The sequence below is a fragment of the Erinaceus europaeus genome, chromosome 19 (assembly GCF_950295315.1).
Source record: "Erinaceus europaeus chromosome 19, mEriEur2.1, whole genome shotgun sequence".
Classification (NCBI taxonomy): domain Eukaryota; kingdom Metazoa; phylum Chordata; class Mammalia; order Eulipotyphla; family Erinaceidae; genus Erinaceus; species Erinaceus europaeus.
The window spans coordinates 62,059,884-62,080,323 of NC_080180.1; the positions used below are offsets into that span (position 1 = coordinate 62,059,884).

At 39.3% G+C, this 20,440-nt stretch overlaps 1 long non-coding RNA gene across 2 annotated transcripts in view; it reads left to right on the forward strand.

Moving 5' to 3' along the window:
- The first annotated feature begins 1,053 nt into the window (after window positions 1–1,053).
- LOC132534764 (uncharacterized) overlaps window positions 1,054–20,440 on the forward strand; it is a 64,940-nt gene continuing 45,553 nt past the window's right edge. For both annotated transcript variants that reach the window (XR_009546477.1, XR_009546478.1), the window contains exons 1-2: window positions 1,054–1,153; window positions 14,111–14,242. This is a non-coding gene — a long non-coding RNA (uncharacterized LOC132534764). The remainder of the gene's footprint in view (window positions 1,154–14,110; window positions 14,243–20,440) is intronic.

Below are 20,440 nucleotides of genomic sequence, written 5' to 3' on the forward strand. Positions count from 1 at the left end.
CTACAACAATAAAAAAGGAAAACAAAAGAATAAATCAATAAATATAAAAAAATAACAAAAAACCACATGGTAGCTAGTGTTTTGGAGTCCTTGCTATGGAGTAGGAGCCATTTCAGATGCTAGAAAAAGGCAAGGAAAAAAATTACCTGAAAACTCAATGAAATACAACTGGGATTTCTTCAGAAACTCCCTAAGGCACAGCCATCAAGTTGCAGATGCTACTATGATTCTATCCTAACTTTCCTGGGCAGAAGACCTCATCAATGTGACCAGAACCTCACCTTTCCAGAGCCCTGCCCCACTACCGAAAGATAAAAACAGGCTGGGGGTGGTGGTGGTGGTTAAGGATCGACCTGCTAACGCCCTTGCCCAGAAATTACGGAAGCCAGAACTCCTTCTTTCTGCACCCCATAAAGATCTTTGGTCCATACTCCCAAAGGAGGAGAAATGTTAAGGAAAGAGGGCTCTGCACCCTAATTCCATCAAGATCCTAAGGGAGAAGAGGGAAATAAAGGAAAGACACTTGGAAGCAGTAAGAGGTGTAGGTTTAATGTAGAAAGGAAGAGAAGGCAGGACTATAGAAAAAATGGGCATAAAACATATATACTTACAGAAATAATAGCCCATGATGGTGATCTTGGGAGAACTGCTATAGTTTCCAATGGAGGGGCAGGGACATGAGCTTCAGTGGTGGGAAAGGTGGAGCATTATACCCCTGGTGTCTTGTAATTTTATAAACCAATATTAAATCACTTAAAAAAAAAAACAACAAGATCACGCTTGGTGTGAGCACCCAGAGGTACACACAGGGAGTCGCTAGGTGAAGCTCTAGCATCTTTAGGTAAATTCACCTTTTCTGTAAAACTAACCAGGAAGGAGCTCAGAGAAAGAGTGAGTTCCATGTGGAAGTGATTTGGCTCTGAATTAATATGGACCAGGTGGCATCACTTTGCCACAGACTAGACTAGGAAATAACCGTAAGAAGTACTGAGGTTGGAAGAATGACTAAGAGTTTTCTGGAGGTGGACTTCCGTAAGCAGGGTTATGGAGCAGCAGCTGTGTTTCTCTTCTCTCCTCTCCCGAGTCAACTAGGAATACCCTGGACTGCAACAAGACAGGACTAGAAAGAATTCAGGAAGCCACCAAATCACTGGTGAGTGCAAACATGTGTGGCTCCTCGTGGACAGAGAGGAGCCTAGGGAGAGATTAAGTGGCTGATAACAGTCCAGCAGTTTACCAGTTGAGACACCATCTCCAGTCTGTTTGACCAACAAAAAGACAACTGAAGGGAGGAGAGGACTCCCCTAAGACTCACCAAATGCAACTGTGAGTCTCCATTGCTACAGCTCTCAGAATCTGGAGCAGCCCTCAGACTCTGGGGTGGGTGGGGCGGGGGGAGAATACAGGTCCAAAAAGGATGACAGAGAGCCAAGTGGGCGTTGCATTGTTATATGGAAAGCTGGGAAATGTTATGCATGTACGAACTACTGTATTTATTGTGGAATGTAAAACATTAATTCCTCAATAAAGAAACTAAACAGAAAAAAGAAGTACTGAGGTTGGTCGATACCAAGAACTGAGGAAATTGTCCATAGAAGATAGTGTTTTGTGGAATGAAGAGATTAACAGTCTAGGCGATGTGACTCAAAGTCTACAGCCAAGAAACTCAAGAACTAAAGGAACTGGGGACAGATAGGATTGTTTCGTTGTCCAGATCAGTCTTGAGTTTTGTTTGTTTTTGACTTGTTTTTATTTTGTGTTTCCAGGCAAGTCCACCACTCTCCATGGCGATTTTCCCCCTTTTTCCTTTGAGAGAGGGTGAGACATAGAGAAAAGGGGAGAGAAAGACAGAGGAAAGGAGAAAGACCTGAGGCATTGCTCCACCACTCATGAATCTTTTCCCCTGTGAGTGAGGACCAAAGGTTTGAACCTAGGGCTCTGGCTTTGGCATGGTAACAGGTACACCCCGCCACTTGTCTGAGGAGACAAGACCCCTGCCCTTCAATCCAAACCAGTTTTTAATCCTGTAATCTACTGACTGAACTGATGTCCAGGTTTCTCAAATGGAGGAACTTGCCACACTGAAGTGTTAATGAGTATGTAGAAATACCTCCAGCTTTGCCACATATTCAGATACTTTGGGAAAAACAATAATCCGACATTTGGAAGATATCGTTAGAGTCTGAGTTGGCACTGATACCTGGAGACGCTAAGTGACACTGTGGACTCTACCTTACTCATGGGAGGTAGGTTCCCAAGTGGAAACCCAGCTTACAGGAAGACACCCTATTCCAGTTGTCCTGCCCTGGGGCTCTGGAGCAAAGCCACCCTGCTCCTATTTGCGGGCTTTTCTGCCAGTAGTTCTTGGAATGTTCCCAGGATGGGATGAGTTGGAGTAGTAGGTGGTGAGTAGCCCTGCAAGGAGGGCTGTGCTGCTCTCCGAGTTGTGCTGGTCCTCTGCTGTAGCTGCAGTGCAGCATCGCCATTAACTCCTAACTCCCCCAAGGTGATGCTGCTAGGAGGTAAGACTTTGGAAGATGATGAGGTCAGGAGGAGAGAGCCATCATAAATGAGACTAGTACTCTTAATGATGAGACTCCAAAGAGCTCCTTGTTTCCTCCTCCTGGAACAGATTTGGGAAAAGGGGGCTGAGTGGTGGTGTATCTGGTAGGTTGCACACAGTATCCATGCACAGAGACTGGGTTGGAGGCCCTTATTTCCACCTAAACAGGGAAGCTTCACAAATGGTGGAGTAGTGCTGCGTGCCTCTTTCCTACCTTCTGTCGGTCTGTCATTCTGTCTGTCTTTCTTCCTCCTCTCTCCCTCTTTTTCTCTATGCCTCCGTTAAAGAAAAAAAAAAAGGTTTCAGGGAACAGTGGAGTCATCATTCAGGTACTGAGCCACAGTGATGACTCTGGTGACAAAATAGAATAAAATAATGAAGAAATGCAATGTTATAAAAGGATACAAGGAAAAGTATACAACTAGGATTGCCACCCAATTCTGCAGGGCTTTTTATTTCAAATTTCACTCTCCAGAACTCTGATAAATAGGTTTATGTTGCTTATCAGCCGCCTCGTAGGGGATATTTTGTTACGACGCCCAAGTGGACTAATGCGCCCTCCAAGGGATAAAATCAGATGGACCTAGATGGTCATTCATTCTAAGACAGGAAATGCAGCTCTGAGATTGATCAGGAAAAATAGACATAGCTAAGATATGGGAGCCCCAAGAAATGCACCATCTTTTAGTTTCCCTTTCTGTTCTTCTTTCTCAAATTTGTTTATGATGTTTCCTTTTTATAAATAAAAAAAATAGGCCTGCTAACTATCTATAAAATAGAGACCCCCCAGCTCTTCATCTGAACTATTCCAGCCTTTAGGTTCATGATTAGTCAACAATTTGTTTGGCTCTATATATTAACTCTTTTTTTTCAACCACCAGGATTCAGATGCTAACCTGATGCCAACCAGATTTCTCTAGGCAGGCAACCCCACAATGTGTCCTGGAGCTCTGCTTCCCCAGAGCCCTGCCTACTAGGGAAAGAGAGAGGCAGGCTGGGAGTATGGATCAACCTCTCAATGCCCAGGTTCAGCGGGGAAGCAATTACAGAAGCCAGACCTCCCACCTTCTGCATCCCACAATGACCCTGGGTTCATACTCCCAGAGGGGTAAAGAATAGGAAAGCTGTCAGGGGAGGGGATGGGATACGGAGTTCTGGTGATGGGAATTATGTGGATTTGTACCCCTTTTATCCTATGGTTTTTGTTAGTGTTTCCTTTTCATAAATAAAAATTTTTAAAAATCAGAAAAAAAAAAGAAACCCACCATCATGACAGCAGGAAGGATGAAGATTCTGTTTTTCTTTTTAATTTCTTTATTGGGGGATTAATGTTTGACATTCAACAGTAAATACAATAGCTTTTTCATGCATAACATTTCTCAGTTTTCCATATAACAATACAACCTCCACTAGGTCCTCTGTCATCCTTTCTGGATCTGTATTCCTCCCACCCGCCCTCCCACCCCAGAGTCATTTACTTTCGTGTAATATGTCAATTCCAGTTCAGGTTCTACTTGTGTTTCACTTCTGATCTTGTTTTTCAACTTCTGCCTGAGAGTGAGATCATCCCATATTCATCCTTCTGTTTCTGACTTACTTAAAGATTTTTTTAAGCTCCATCCAAGATGGGCTGAAAATGGTGAAGTGACCATTTTTTATAGCTGAGTAATATATATATATATATATGTATATATATATATATATATCCACAACTCACTCAGCCACTCATTTGTTGTTGGACATCTGGGTTGCTTCCAGGTTTTGGCTATTACGGATTGTGCTGCCAAGAACGTATGTGTACACAGATCTTTTTGGATGGGTGTGTTGGGTTCCTTAGGATATATCACCAGGAGAGGAATTGCAGGATCATAGTGCAGGTCCATTTCTAGCCTTCTGAGAGTTCTCCAGACTGTTCTCCACAGAGTTTGGACCAATTGACATTCCCACCAGCGGTGCAGGAGGGTTTCTTTGACCCCACACCCTCTCCAGCACTTGCTGCTGTTACCTTTTCTGATGTATGACATTCTCACAGGAGTGAAGTGGTATCTCACTGTTGTCTTGATTTGCATTTCTCTGACAATCAGAGACTTGGAGCATTTTTTTTTATGTGTTTCTTGGCCTTTTGGATCTCTTCTGTGGTGAATATTCTGTCCATGTCCTCTCCCCATTTTTGGATGGGGTTATTTCTTTTCTTATTGTTGAGTTTGGCAAGCTCTCTCTCTCTCTATATATATATATTTTTTATTTTTATTTTTTTTATTAGCCTCTTGTCTGATGTATGGCATGTAAAGATCTTCTTCCATTCTGTGAGTGGTCTCAACCTTTGGGGGCTTTTAGCTGGACTCTTGTCCTGGTTCATTTCTCCAATATTTCTTCTTATTGGTTTAACCAGTCTATCTAATATGTTATGAGGTTCCTCTTTCAGTATGTTTGAAATTACTGATCACTCTTGCCTGGATCGACTTGTGTCTAAGTGAGGTACTTAAAGAGTTCACAGTTGTGGAAATCAGCAGTTGTTTCAATATTATTTCAATCCCTGACTTGGAGCACAGAGGCTGTTAAAAGCCTCTTTTGTTATTTGTCTTCCCTATAGGCTATGGGAGCCTGAGGGCTTTTAAACTAAATGTATGCTTCTTAGATTAATCACTCACTCCTGACCAAGAGATAACACAGTGTGGGGGAGAGATAGCACAGTGGTTATACAATGAGACTCACACACCTCAAAGAACCAAAGCTCCAGGCTCAATTCAGCTTCTCTACTAAGCCTGGCAGCACTGCTGGGCCCTGTGAGTGTCTAAACAAGTCCTGTTTATAGTCTGTAGGTTCTGAGGCAATTATTCACCATGTTCTCATCAGGACAACGATGGGGAAGGTTCCTACTATACAGCCCCAGTGCTAGGCCACCGAGGTGTAGCTCTTCTCCTGAGTTTCCAGATCGGATCTCTGTTCCTAGGTATCAGCACAGGGCCTCTCCCTGCTGCTCCAGCATCTGAGAGTCTGTTAGAGTCTACTCAGAATTCAGTCTCCAAAATTACATGGCTTTCAACTTATGAGGAAAGTCTGTGCTTACCTAATAAATGTAAACTACACTTAACTAGCAAAAATCTCCTTTTGAGAAATTGCAAGGTTTTCCACTTGGATCTCACAATATATATGTAATTAAATTTATTAGAACTTTTCAGCTGTGTTTGGTGACATTTTTACTTCTGAGTCTATGTGTGCTGAGAAAATAATAGTAAAACTGTCTTTCCCTTTGCTTGATAGACAAAGACAGTTGCTTTTAGCCACTATATGCATGAATTTCTTCCAGTATAGAATACTGAAAAGATTGACGGAGAATGTTGGCATATAGGCTACCCCCCAAATCTCTTAATTATTGGTAGGTGGTAATTTCTTTACAGAAATGAGTATTTCCCTTTAAACAACCTCCAAAATGTGGGATTTCAATGATGTAAAAATCAAGTTGGTTGCAATATACTTAATATCAGAATCTCTGTAAGCTTCGGTCAATGTGTCATTTTAAACTTTAATTTTCTTATTAATTTATTATTTTCACTAAAAAAATTAATTTCAGACTCTTAGAGTTAACAAGTCTACAATATTCTAGCTACCCATGTGTTCTGCATACCTGGAGGGAAAATCACCTATTTTTCAAAAGCACTTTCATCCTTATGGTGCATATTTCTATAAACCTGATTATACATCATTGTGACAGGGAAAGCAAAGCAGATATTTTCTCAAATAATAGTTATTTGCCATTAGGTGGTTACTATAAAGGGACCTAACACAGTATTTGAGCTCTCTTGCATATTTTAAACATGGTAGTCCACTAAATGTTGATGTCTTTCAGATGCATAGCACTGGCTCTCTTAAGAAACCCTGGTATACAAAAACAAAATAAAAAATAAACCCATGGGATTATATAAAATTGAAAAGTTTCTGCACAGCAAAAGAAACCTTCACCTAAACAAAAAGGTTTCTTAAAGAATGGGAGATAATCTTTATCTGCTATACATCAAACAACATGGTAATCACCAAAATATGGAAAGAGCTCACCAAACTCAGCAGCAACAACAATAACAAAAAGAATGACCTCCTCCAAAAGTGGGGTGAGGACTCACTAAGGAAGAGATCTACAAGTCCAGTAAACAAGTCCATAATGGCAGAGGACCTGGTGGGGGTTGTATCGCCATGTGGAAAACTGGGAAATATTGTGCATGTACAAAGTGTTGTATTTACTGTTGACTGTAAAACATTAATCTCTCAATAAAGAAATTTAAAAAAAATGTTCCAAGTCATTCATTGTCAGAGAAATGCAAGTTAAGACAATAATGAGATACCACTTAACCCCAGTAAGAATGTCACACATCAGAAAGGACAACAACAACAAATGCTGGAGAGGGTGTGGGGACAAAGGAACCCTCCTGAACTGCTGGTGGGATGTCAGTTGGTCCGACCTCTGTGGAGAACAGTCTGGAGAACTCTCAGAAGGCTAGACATGGACCTACCCTATGACCCTGCAATTCCTCTCCTGGGAATAGATCCTAAGGAACCCAACACACCCATCCAAAAATACTTGTGTATACCTATGCTCATAGCATCACAATTTGTAATAGCCAAAATCTGGAAGCAACCCAGGTGTCCAACAACAGATGAGTGGCTAATAAAATTGTGGTATGTTTACACAATGGAATATGACTCAGCTATTAAAAATAATGAATTGAGCTTCTTCTCTTCACCTGGGACAAAACTTGAAGGAATCATGTGAAGTGAGTTAAACCAGAAAGAAAAGGATGAAAATGTAATGACCCCAGTCATGGATAGAGGTTGAAAAACAAAGAACAAGGAGGGAAACACAAAACATAACTTGGACAGAGTTTGGTGTGTTGCATATAAGGCTTTGGAGAATGGGGGAGTTTTCATGTCCAGGGGTGCGGATGAGGACGCAGACCTTTTGTGGTGAGAGCAGTGTGTAAACAAAGAAGAAGGGCACGTGGCACAAAGCACAAGGAGCGGGGATAAGGATCCTGGTTCAAGCCCCTGGTTCCCCACCTGCAGGGGAATCGCTTCACAGGCGGTGAAGCAGGTCTGCAGGTGTCTAGCTTTCTCTCCTCCTCTCTGTCTTCCCCTCCTCTCTCCATTTCTCTCTGTCCTATCCAACAACGACAACATCAATAACAACAACAATAATAACGATAACAATAAAAAACAAGGGCGACAAAAGGGAAAATAAATAAATATATAAAAAAACAAAGGAGGAGGAGGAGGCAGGGGAAGAGGAGAAGTAGAAGAAGAAGGAGAAAGAAGATGGAGAAGAAGGAGTAGAAGAAGAGGAGGAGGTGGAGGAGGAGAAGGAGAAAGAAGATGGAGAAGAAGGAGTAGAAGAAGAAGAGAAGGGGGAGGAGGAGAAGAAGAAGGAGAAAGAAGAAGAAGGAGAAGAAGAAAAAGGAGAGGAGGAGGAGGAGTAGGAGGAGGAGGATGAAGAGGAGGAAGGAGAAAAGAAGCCACAGTATGAAAAATGTCACTGAGTTTGTGCATTTGTTCCCATTTGGTGTCTGAGCATTTGTTCCCGCCCTGGAGACAACTAGCCACTGTTCCTCTGTTTTCAGAGAAGAATCTGAACTATCTCAGCAACCTAATTGGCCTTCTAATAACCACTACCCTTCTCAGCTTTTGGACCTGTCTATTTCTAGCTAAACTTCCTAAAGTATGTGTCCAAGCTTTTAATGATTCCTTGTGCTTAGTACATGAGGATAAAATTCTTTGCTTGGCATTCAAGAATCCCTCTAAACTATCCTCGGATCTCATGTCTCCAGACTCATTTAATATCGTTGTTTTTTTTTTTTTTTTAATGCAAAAGGCAAGTGAAGTCAGAGGCCCCCGTTTTTTTTAACACCCTCCACACCTAGCCAGAACCATTACTCTCATTACATCTGAGGGAATTTCATGAGCAAACCCATGTCATGGGATTAAACCAGATGCTTAACATTTTGCTTTTTTGAAAAGACTATGACCAAAATTCATGTAATGTATTAGGACATAGCAACCTCAGAACCAACTCCTTTTCTTCCAGGAATTCAGATTCCTGATTAAGGGTGGCTTGGTGGAGATGGAGTGTCTCACACTTTCCCAAGGGAAATGTGTGAATTTGAGCATGTCTATTTCAGAATAATCATTATCTAAATTTAAAATACAAGTCACCATGAAAATTCGACATTCTATGGGTGAATTTTTTATTTGTAACCTTGTTGAGAAAAAGAAGAGTCTACTGTACAAGTTCCAAAGAAAAAGAGACCTAGTTTCCAAATGATTGAAATAAAGTCATTTTTTTCATTCTTACTTGTGATTAACAGTGGGTTATAATACTGTAAGATCATAGATTTCCACAGCACACCCACCAAAAACATTCTGTGTCCCCAGCCTCCTACCTCTGAAAGATAACTACCACTGTAGTTCTCACAAGTCTGAGAGAAAAAGTTGGCTTGCTTCTGTTTTTTTTTTTTTTTTAATTTATTGTATCAGTTCTCTAGATTCCACACAGGAATGAGACCATCTGGTAGTTGTCTGTCATCTCTTATTTCACTAAGTATAATGGCCTTAAAAGACTATTTTGAATACAATCTCTTTTTTCCCCCCAAAATAGAAAACATTTTGAATTTTCAATGACATCTGTACTCAGAGGACTATATATTAATCCGGTGGTAATCTTCTCCAGTATTTTTGCTATGAATGGGTATGACAGAAACAAATGGGAGGCCAGTTTCACATCCTGGTAAGCAGAGATAACGCAACTTCCTTTTAGAATACTCATGGGTCTTGGGGCCAGGCAGTGATGCAGCTGGTTGAATGCACACACTACAATGCTCAAGGACCTAGGTTCAAGCCCCTGGTCCCCCCTGCAATGGGTAAGCAGTGCTGCAAGTGTCTTCCCTTTCTCTAACTCCCCCTTTCTCTCAATTTCTTCTTCTTTCTTTTTCTTTTTCTTTTTCTTTTGCCTCCAGGATTACCACTGGGGCTCGGTGCCTGTACTATGAATGGACTGCTCCTGGAGGTTATTTTTCCCCTTTTGTTGCTCTTGTCGTTTATTGTTATTGTTATGCTGTCCTTGTTGTTGGATAGGATAGAAATCGAGAGAGGAACGGAAGACAGGGGGAGAGAAAGATAGACACCTGCAGACCTGCTTCACTGATTGCGAAGCAAGCCACCACCACCCCCCACCCCTGCCCGCAGAGAGGGAGCCTGGGGCTTGAACTGGAACCCTTACATTAGTCCTTGTGCTTTGCACCGTGTGTGTTTAACCTGCTGTGCTACCACCCAACCCCTCAATTTCGTCTATACTCACAGTTCTTCATGAAACCTTATTACCGTCTGTTCTGATGGCCACTCAGCACTTGTCAGCATTCGATGACCCCTCACAAAATTAAATGGTTTGTCCACCTATTCATTCACCATACATGTTCCAATCCCATTTTAATACAAGCCTCTGACGATGCTGAAAAGAATAAGGGGAACTCTTCACAGAAAGATTTTTTTTTATATTTATTTTATTTATTTATTCCCTTTTGTTGCCCTTGTTGTTTTATTGTTGTAGTTATTATTGTTGTTGCCGTTGTTGGATAGGACAGAGAGAAATGGAGAGAGGAGGGGAAGACAGAGAGGAGGAGAGAAAGATAGACACCTGCAGACCTGCTTCACCACCTGTGAAGCGACTCCCCTGCAGGTGGGGAGCCGGGGTTCGAACCGGGATCCTTATGCTGGTCCTTGTGATTTGCGCCACCTGCGCTTCACAGAAAGATTCTTAAGGGGAACTCTTCACAGAAAGATTCTAGAAGTGAACACATCTGACAGATAAATATTTATCAGTTCAGTATGGTGCCTGAAATGAGGAGAGCAATGCCGGGTCTACCACTACCACAAATATGGTAGAAGGAAACTCTAGCGGCACAGAAACATCAGGATCATTTCAAGGAGACAACATGTGTGTGTGTGTGTGTGTGTGTGTGTGTGTGTGTGTGTGTTTGTGTGTGTGTGTGTGTGTGTGTGTGTGTGTGAGACTAGCCCTGCCTGATAAAAACAATGAAGAGGTTAAAGGACTATAAAATATACCTACCATAAAATGAAGTTAATTAGGCAGTTACTGGAGACTCATGCAAGGACCCAGACACTCGAACAGATTATAGCATAACAGGGAGGAACTCAGAGAAAGGTAGTGATTCCAGTATTGAACCAAAGGCAGATATCATAGTATGCATTTATTCAGCACAAATTTACATGGAATATATATAAAACTATCTTCAGCAATAAGATTTAGGGAAAGGGACAGTCTTACTTAAATGCAGAATTAAGGATAAGGCAACTAGATTTTTCAATGTCGCAAAACTATTTGGAAAGGTCTCAAAAAAAATATGAGAACTGGTGTTGACCTATAGGAGTGATTGATAACTAGTGGCATGGATTCAACTGAGCTAGGAAATTGTGAGTTTGTTTTTTTTTTTAACTCAACTTTAAAATAAAACTACATTCCCCCCCCATGTCACTTAGTTTTTCTAGTGTCGGATGGAGCTTAAAGAAATCTTGTTAAGTGAAATAAGTCAGAAAGAAAAGGATGAATATGGGATGATCTCACTCTCAGGCAGAAGTTGAAAAACAAGATCAGAAGAGAAAACACAAGTAGAACTTGAACTGGAATTGGCATATTGCACCAAAGTAAAAGACTCTGGGGTGGGTGGGTGGGAAGAGTACAGATCCAAGAATGATGACAGAGGACCTAGTGGGGGTTGTACTGTTATATGGAAAACTGGGAAATGTTATGCAAGTACAAACTATTGTATTAACTGTTGAATGTAAAACATTACTTCCCCAATAAAGAAATTTAAAAAAAAAAAAAGGAAAGGAAACCAGAATCTTCTTCCTTCCTGCTGTCATGATGGTGGGTTTCTTTTTTTTTTTTTTTGCATGCCTATATTTGTATCCACACATGTTCCCTGGCTGTCTCACCCATGTATATATGGACACATATGTCTAGATTTGCTTATGTCTGTAATTTTTCTAAGTTTTATTATCTTTATTTATTGGATAGAGACAGCCAGAAATTGAGAAGAAAGGGGGACGGGGGGGGGGGGGGAAGGAGACAGAGACACAGTTACAGCCCTGCTTTGCTACTTGTGAAGCTTTCCCCCTGCAGATGGGGACCAGGGACTTGAACCCAGATCCTTGTGTACTGGAATGTGAGCACTTAACCAGGTGCACCACCATCCAGCCCCTATGTATATACTTTTATTGCTTTAAATTATTATGTAGCCAACAAATGCATATTGTAGTACATCACACTAGTACATGCGGAATAATTTACAGAGCGTCTTTACATTTTATTTGTGAGCATGTTTAATAAGCACTAGAGTTGGAGGAAAATAAGTCTTTGGATCACTAGTCCAGGGCAGTTTCAACTTGGCTCCATTTGCTCTCACCCAGCTGCGTGTTAAATTTATTTCTTTTTAGCAGGGTATGGTTAATGAATATTAACCAAAGGATACTTTTATTTATTTTTAAAGGAAGCTCGAATGCCCGTAGTAATTAAAAAGATCCATTCTGTAGCCTCACACATGGTCATGCTCATTACTCTTTCCATCATCTTTGAAACATCATATTTGAAATAATATTTCCATCATATTTGAAACAATTTTCTGGGACCTCTTTAAAATGTGTCTTTGTTATGATTTTTACACACTGGAATGAGATGCACATGTATTAAGTGGTTTCTTAACAAATCTTAAAAAGTCAAGATTTGTGGGAGGAGGCACCTAGGTGATACAACGTTTATAGCTGAACATTCTCACTCCGCCCCTGCAAGCAGTCGGAGTATTTCATGCAAACACAATCTGAAAACCACATATGCCAAATATATCAAAATAATGACTGACTAACAGCTGGACAATAGACTTGAATTGATCAAGCCAAGACAGTCTTGCTGTCGTCCTGTTGTGGCCATTTGCTTTCAGATTCATTTACTTTTTAACGTGTTCATTCATTCATTTCCGACAGAGACAGGGACAAAGAGCACAGCTTCAGTTGCTTCTGCAGGGCTGGGGCTCCAGCTCAAGATATCATGTGACACAGGCAGGTCTCCTGCTCTGGTGCTGAGGCAAGGGTCTTCCCTGCTGCCCCTTCCAGATTCAGAGGTTCTCCAAACACTGCCTCTATTTATTTTTTCAATTGATTTTCTTAGTTATACTTTCATTCTTTACTAGTACTCTTCTTAGCTTTTTTTTTTTTGAGTGATTTAATATTGATTTACAAAATTACAAGATAACAAGGCTTTAATTCCACACTGTTCCCATCACCAGAGTTCTGTGTCCCCAGTCCCTCCATTGGAAGCTCCAGCAGTTCTCCCAAGTTTGCAGAGAGGGGTTAAGTATTATTTCTACAACTATCTGTCTAGATATGTAAACATTTCCCCATTTTCCCCCCATGGTCCCATCTTCTCTTCCTTTCCAAGTTATACCTGTAGCTATTACTACTCCTGAGTGTCCTTTCTTCTTTCCTCTTCTCTCTCCCGGTCTTGATGGAGTTGCAGTTCAGAGCTCTCTTCTCCGCTTCCCCTAACATTTCTCTCCCCCTCTGGGAGTATGGGCCAAAACTCTTTACAGGGTGCAGGAGGTGGGAGTCCTAGCTTCTGTTACTGCTTCTCTGCTGGATATGGGTGTTGGCAGGTCAATCCACACCCCCAGCCTCAAACAGTGCCTCTAAAACCAACGTAGTAAAAATCCTGCCAACCTACCCTTAGTACCCATTTTATTCTTCTTTCTCTATTTCTGCCTCCCCCCCCCCCCTTTTAGAAAGAAGTTGAAAGGGCAAGGGGAACTAAAGAGGGGTAGAAAGATCCTTGCAGCACTGCTTCACCGCTCTTGAACCTTCCTTCCTGCAGGCAGGAACCTTGAGCTTGAACTCTAGTCCTGGCTCATAGTAACACACGTTATCAACTGAGTGTGTAAATGCTCATTCCCTTTCTGGCTCTTTCTCTCTCTGTCACTTTTATAAAATACTTTAGCTTCTGATGTCAACCTATTTCCACAGAGCCCCCTTATTTGCACTTAAGATGTCCTTGTCCCTCCTCTTTGAAAAAGTCACAACTATTTGTTTCCTCGACCTTGTCACCAGTACATCGAAGGAATGAGATGAGTCTGGTATTTTACCAGTGATGAGAACGATTTTAAGGTGTGCATTTAATTGCCTGGTGTTTGCTTTTCCTACTGCTTCATTGTGTTACATGGCCTTTTATATTTGCCTTCACTTTATTATTAATGTGTTTTTATTCGTTTCTGAACAGCAGGGATAAAGTAATAATGCCTGCTTAATTTCTTGGGTCCATATCCTAGTACAGCCCTGGTGTATTAAGATGATGAAGATGCCTTCTTTTGATTATTTGGATATATTGCCATGTTTTTGTAACATTCAGAGAAGTTTGAAAGAAAAAAAAATCATTTATAGAGGTGATGCAGTTCTCATTTATTGAAAAGAAAGTATCATTTTGTTTATTTCACCTGCCAGGCGCAACTTATGTGAAGCTACGTTCCAGGTGGCGCTAAACTTTACACTGAAGATGATTTAGACTTTCCGCAGACTCAAGACACCAAGGGTCACAGACATTTCCAGCAGTCCAGATCACAGTCTTCCTCATAGGTGAGTAGTTCCTAATGGTGACTTTTGTTAACAGGCCTTAAGATGAGATTCACCTTTTAAAAACTTCTAGTGTCTCATTTTCCTGCATTTTTGTTTTACCCTCATTCTTCTTTACTTATATTGACTATGCAAATCAGAGATCATACCCAAATCATTTTTAATCAAGTATAATTATTAATCCAATGATTCCTACTACTCCAAGACACCTAAGAAATGTATAGACAAAAGAAGTACCATAAAGTGTAGAAAAATGTCTTTACTAACTATAGTTACTCATGAAAACTAAAATGGAGATACGGTTATGTTTTGACAGTTTATCAATGTTAATCATGTCCACAAGGCCACTGTTGAAAATGCCTTTTCATATTTCTGAAACATATTCAATACAAGCATAGGACGTTGTACATTTTTAAAATCCACTCACTGGGTGGGGGAGGTAGACTGATGGTTATGCAAACAGACTCTCAAGCCTGAGACTCCAGACTCCCAGATTCAATCCCCCACACCACCATAAGGCAGAGCTTAGCAGTACTCTAGTAAAAAAAAGAAGAAAGAAAGAAAGAAAGAAAGAAAGAAAGAAAGAAAGAAAGAAAGAAAGAAAGAGTAAAAATTAAAAAGCTGCTTATTATTTATAAGGGCTTATTTGTTTCTTTTAACAGAAAATAGTCATTATACTCATGTCACTGCATACTTTTGATACAGTGCTTTCGTTTTTATTTCAGGAACTCCATATCTGGAATGACTAGTTAGCTCCTAGAATAGCCTGTTTACTTTCTGTATATAATTCCTACATTATTTTATTATAATTCACTTCCAGAATGCTTCAGACATATTAGTCCAATTTCTTGCCTTTCATAAAGTTCAAAGTATTGCAATTTCACCTAAAGAACCCAATAGCACATAATACTTCCTACATTGATTCAGGTCAATGCCCAATGATTTTCAACTTCACACACAAAATGAAGCAAATGTAAATGTGACAGTAATCTTTAAGTCTGTGTTCTATAAAATCAGCATTATTATTTTTCCATTTCTGTCTTCCTATAGGATATTTTTCTGGCATATAGAGGTTATTAATAAGAGAGTTTTCAAATATACTGTAGAGGACCTATATACAAAGATGACATTATTATTGAGTAATTATTCTAAAATGAAAAATCTTAAAATGTGGTTTGAATGTTATCTCACTACATTTTTCTTTAGCTTATTAAACTTTGTACTTTAACAAATCTTATATGTACTACTAATTTCCTCAATTTTAATATTTCTAACATAAGACACTGTAATTAACTCCTATTCCTGATATAAGAGGAAAGAATAAAAATAGTAAAGTCTTAATTTCATACAAATATTTTTGGCTTCTTTCTAGAGACAATTCACACCATTTTGGGATTAAAATAACCTGCATTAAAATACCATACTTTCCTTTAGGAATGTGAAATCATAATTATAATGAGAAAACTTTTCTTTTTTGAGGGGAGAGAGCTTATAAACAAGGTAATTTTTAAAGTTGTTTATTTATAAAATGGAAACACTGAGAAGACCATAGGATAATAGGGGTACAATTCCACACAATTCCCACCACCAGAACTCCGTATCTCCTCCCCTCCCCTAATAGCTTTCCTATTCTTTAACCCTCTGGGAGTGTGGATTCAGAGAAATTTATTTCTCGCAGTTTTGAAAGTCCAAGAACAAGGCTCTAGAAGGTTTGACATGTTGTGAGTGCGTCTTGTGACAGCTACGTTTTTCTGTGAAGCTTCAATAGCGGGACGGTGAAGGGTTTTTATGCATTCTGTTATGGTTTATTTATTTTAAAATCTGTTATGGTTTATTTATTTTAAAATATATATATTTGTCCATTTGAGAAAGGTAGAGGGTAACCAGAGCACAGTTTAGTGCTGGTGGTGGGACCTGAAACCCTGGCTAGTAAGCAGCAAGGTTATTTGAGCTGAAGAGGGAAAATGCTATGTGATTCAGGGAAGTAGTTGCTGAGAAAAGAAGGGGAAGCCAAGAGAAAAGGTTTCTAACTCAGTTAAATGTTTTAGTTGGTTACAGAATTAATATGAGCTTCTAACTGGCTTTATTAAACACAGTGATTCATTGTTTGAATCCGCCAAGTCTGTTTCACTAGATAGCTTCCTAATCCTTAATACGTGTGTTTAAAATTGGTTCAGGCCCAGGGGCCTCTGCCCCTTATTTTAAAAGGGACATCGTTAAGAAAAATGCACCTGCTAAAAGTCTGGAGCACAGCAGTGGGACTTATATGAGGGATCTGAACATGCACAGCATTAAGACAGTTAAAGTTTCTACAAAGCCGTCAATCAAGTGTGAAGTAGTAAGTTCAATCATATATAAAAATAAGGTTTCCTCTGTTTTCATTGGGAAAAATATAAAGAAACAAATAGTAGAATACTAAGCACTAGTTTTTTTTTAAAATATAAGTTACAATTAAGTTATTGTCACAAATTCATGTTGTCCGATCTAAATCTCTATGACAAGGAAAATAATTATTCAACATTATCCTTATCTAATCAGACTTCATTGCTACAAATATTTGTTTCAAATATGACAACATTAGTGATGATGTCTTTATTTATATGTAACATTTTAGATTAATCTGAGGTGTATGGCTTGTAGCAGGCTAATATTACTCTTAAATAAACTATTGATTTTAATGAACTAGGAGCTTCACAGGGGCATGAAGTCTGTTCAACTTTTTTTTTTTTTTACAGTTATAGTTCTAACATTCAACACTGTCAAAATCTAAGAAGACATTTGTCAGAACATGAAATAGATTAATGCATTGATGGAATCGAACATGAATCTTTACTCTTATTTACTAATTAAGGATTTAAAAATCATGTGATTATTTGAAATCCTTATTTTGACATATTACTTAGACATCATTTGAAAAAGAGAAACGCTGAAATCAACAATCAACTTAAATAAGACAGAAAATACACTATAATTCCAAAGACTCAGTGTTCAAGTCAGCATAGACCAACCTCAAGGGACAAAAAAAGTCCTTTCTAAACATATATAATTAAAGAAGGTTTAGAGAGGAGCTCTCATTTTCCATGGAAATAAATCCCACAAAATTGCAGCTGTCCTGTTATAGCTGATACCACAGACTCTCTAGCGGGGACTCACTTTATGGTGAGCTTTCTACAGAGGTTTAGTCTCAACTTTAAAATGCCACTTTTGCCCTGGAGTTACCTTTAAGGTTACACATGACAAACCGGGAAGTATTCTTTAACTTTTTGTATTTAAAATCTTTGTTCTCTTTTTGGACAAAGGCCCTACAAACATACCAGTGAAATAGGAAATTAGCCTCTGTTGATTAACCAACTCATTTCTGAATTAAACAGTTCAAGTTACATTGTAAGTTTAAATTGGGAATGGCTAAGAATCAAGCTAGGAGACCATAGGGAATTTCCAGTCATCTGTTTTTCAAAAATACAGATTAAAACTTTTAGTGATCCTAATTTATTCTGTCTTTTCTTTTAAATTATCTTTATTTAATAGAGATAGCCAAGAATATGGAAGGAAGAAGGAGCTAGAGAGACACCTGCAGCCCTGATTCACCAGGCAAAGCTTTCTTTCTGCAGGTTGCCACTGGGGTCTTGAACCCGGATCCTTGCACATTGTAAGATGTGCACTCAACCAGGTGTGCCACCACCAGCCCCGCTAACTGCATCTGGATGCCTTGTGGAATCCTGACAGTCCATCGGACACCCTCCAAGTCAGATTCCTCTCTGCTTCCTGATTGCTCCATAATTCTTCCAAGATGAAAGTACTAAGTGAGGCTATAAATAATTGCTTTATATAAACAGCCTAAAATGACTTCATCAAAGGAGTATTATTAAGAATGGACATCTGGGGCGAGGGTCTATCTATTCCTTTACACAAGGAATTTGGAAAACCTTTGCAATTGTTTCTTCCTGCAAATAAGTGAGCCATGCAGAAACAAAAATCAATCCCAGAACTATTAAGAACACAGGCTATTTAGGGACTAAAAACGGTCCAACCCAATTTCATCACTTACATTTTTCATGAGTTTTGGTTCCATGTGAGCTCCATCTCTTTTGTCAAATGAATTCCAAATTGAAGCATAAAAGTTCAATGCTACTGGATAAGTCAATAAAATATGCCACAGACTGACTACTAAGCTACTTCAAAAATATAATGGCAAGGCATCCAAAGAGATGTATTCATCACAATATTACTATTATCTGCTTTGGCCTTCACAGGGTTTCAATGCTCTGAGCCAACATTTTCAGATAGAGAGAGGGAGGAAGTTCCCATACCTCTATGGTGGGCATTGGGCTTGAACCTGGGTTGTGTGCATGACAAAGCAGGTGCACTTGCTTTTCTTTCTGTTTTTTATTAGTGATTTAATATTGATTTACAAAATTACATGCCAACAGGGGTATAATTCCATACCATTCCTACCACCAGAGTTCTGAATTCCCAACCCCTCTATTGTAAGTTACACTGTTTTCTTAAAGTTGCCGATACGGGTTAAGTAGTATTTCTACAACCAATCTGTCTTTATCTGTCTTTAACGGCCTCATCCCCTTTTAAAGTCCGATCTTCTCTTCCTTTCTAAGCTACATATAACCCTACATCCAAATGTCCCTCTCTTTTTCCTCTTCTCTCTCTGGGTCCTGATGGAATTGAAGTTCAGAGCTCTCTTATTCTCTTCTTCCTATCATTTCTCCTCCACTGAAAGTATGGGTAAAGATTATTTTGGGGATGCAGAAAGGTAGGAGGTCTGGCTTCTGTAATTGCTTCTCCACTGGACATGGACACTGACGGGTCGATTCACACCCCCAGGCAGACGCACTTTTCAGGTGACCCCTTTTCCCAGTTGTCGGATTAGGACTTTAACCTCCCAAGTGACCACTAAGAGGCTTAACATACACCCACAGGTATATGCATATATGTTAATTGAGCTTCATGAATTCTGAATACACAGTGAATATGAGTCGGATACTTTTATCTAGATACATGATACTCCCAGACTAAAGTGAAGTCTTAAAAATAACTTCAGTCTTTGAGTCTCATACATCTATTTTAAAATGATTATAGTTTTGATTGGGAATCAAAAATAAGCATATATGTGTACACCCCCATTGTGCCGCTGTGATTGACCAGAAGCAGAAGTCAGGAATAAATTGAAGTGCCTTAAGAATATCAGGGGAGGGGATGGGATACATAGATCTGGTGGTGGGAATTGTGTGGAGTTGTACCCCTCTTATCCTATGTTTTTTTTTTTCAATGTTTCCTTTTTATAAATAAAATAAAATAGAAAAGAATAGTCCATGTTAGATTCTCTGACAGTGTTTTTTTTTTTTTTTTTTTTGGTGAAGAACCATTCATTTCTGAGTCTACTAATATCTTAGACAATACCCCAATGTCTTACCAGTGGATTTAAGGGATATCTCAGTGTGAAAATGAGCAAGGTGTTATATGCAGCAACATTATAACAATGAAAAGTTAAAGACTATCTTCAGAGTAAATAAAGTAATTGCCTATTTTTTTCTTCACGGATGACTTTAAATTGGAAGTTAAACTATCCCACAAAAGTAGGAGATGCACCCAGCCACTTGTTTCAAATATCAAAATCAATTAATTAGAGACAGTTATTGATCTGTATTTCCTTTCCTGTTGCCGAAAGCATAGACAAAGCTATTTTCTTCTTATATGTTTTCCAGATTTTGAAATGCTATTTCTTGTAAACAAACTCTACAGAAAACTGAATAAATTAACTTAACATATGCAGAGGTAGCTATTAAACACAGTTTAGGTTTCAGTTTGCTTGCTGAATATTACACATTGCACTGAACAATTAGCACTAACAGATAAGGATATCATAGAACAGTTAATTCATCTATGGTTTGCACACAACCTTTGAAACAAGTACTGTAAATCCTTTACTCTTCTGTCACTCATTCTTGTACATAAATTCACATACCAGACTTTCAAAGCTCCAATCTCCACATGTACAGATAACACAGTCTCTTAACAGATGCTAGCTGAGCATCTATTCTGCACCAGTCTCTTACCAGTTACCCAAGAAGAGCTCAGGACTTCAAAGACCATAGCGTACAGAGTTGGGGGGAAGCCATATACACACAGTTTGGCAATACAATTCTCTGAAACTGTAAAGACATCAGCCAACCATCTCCAAGGATA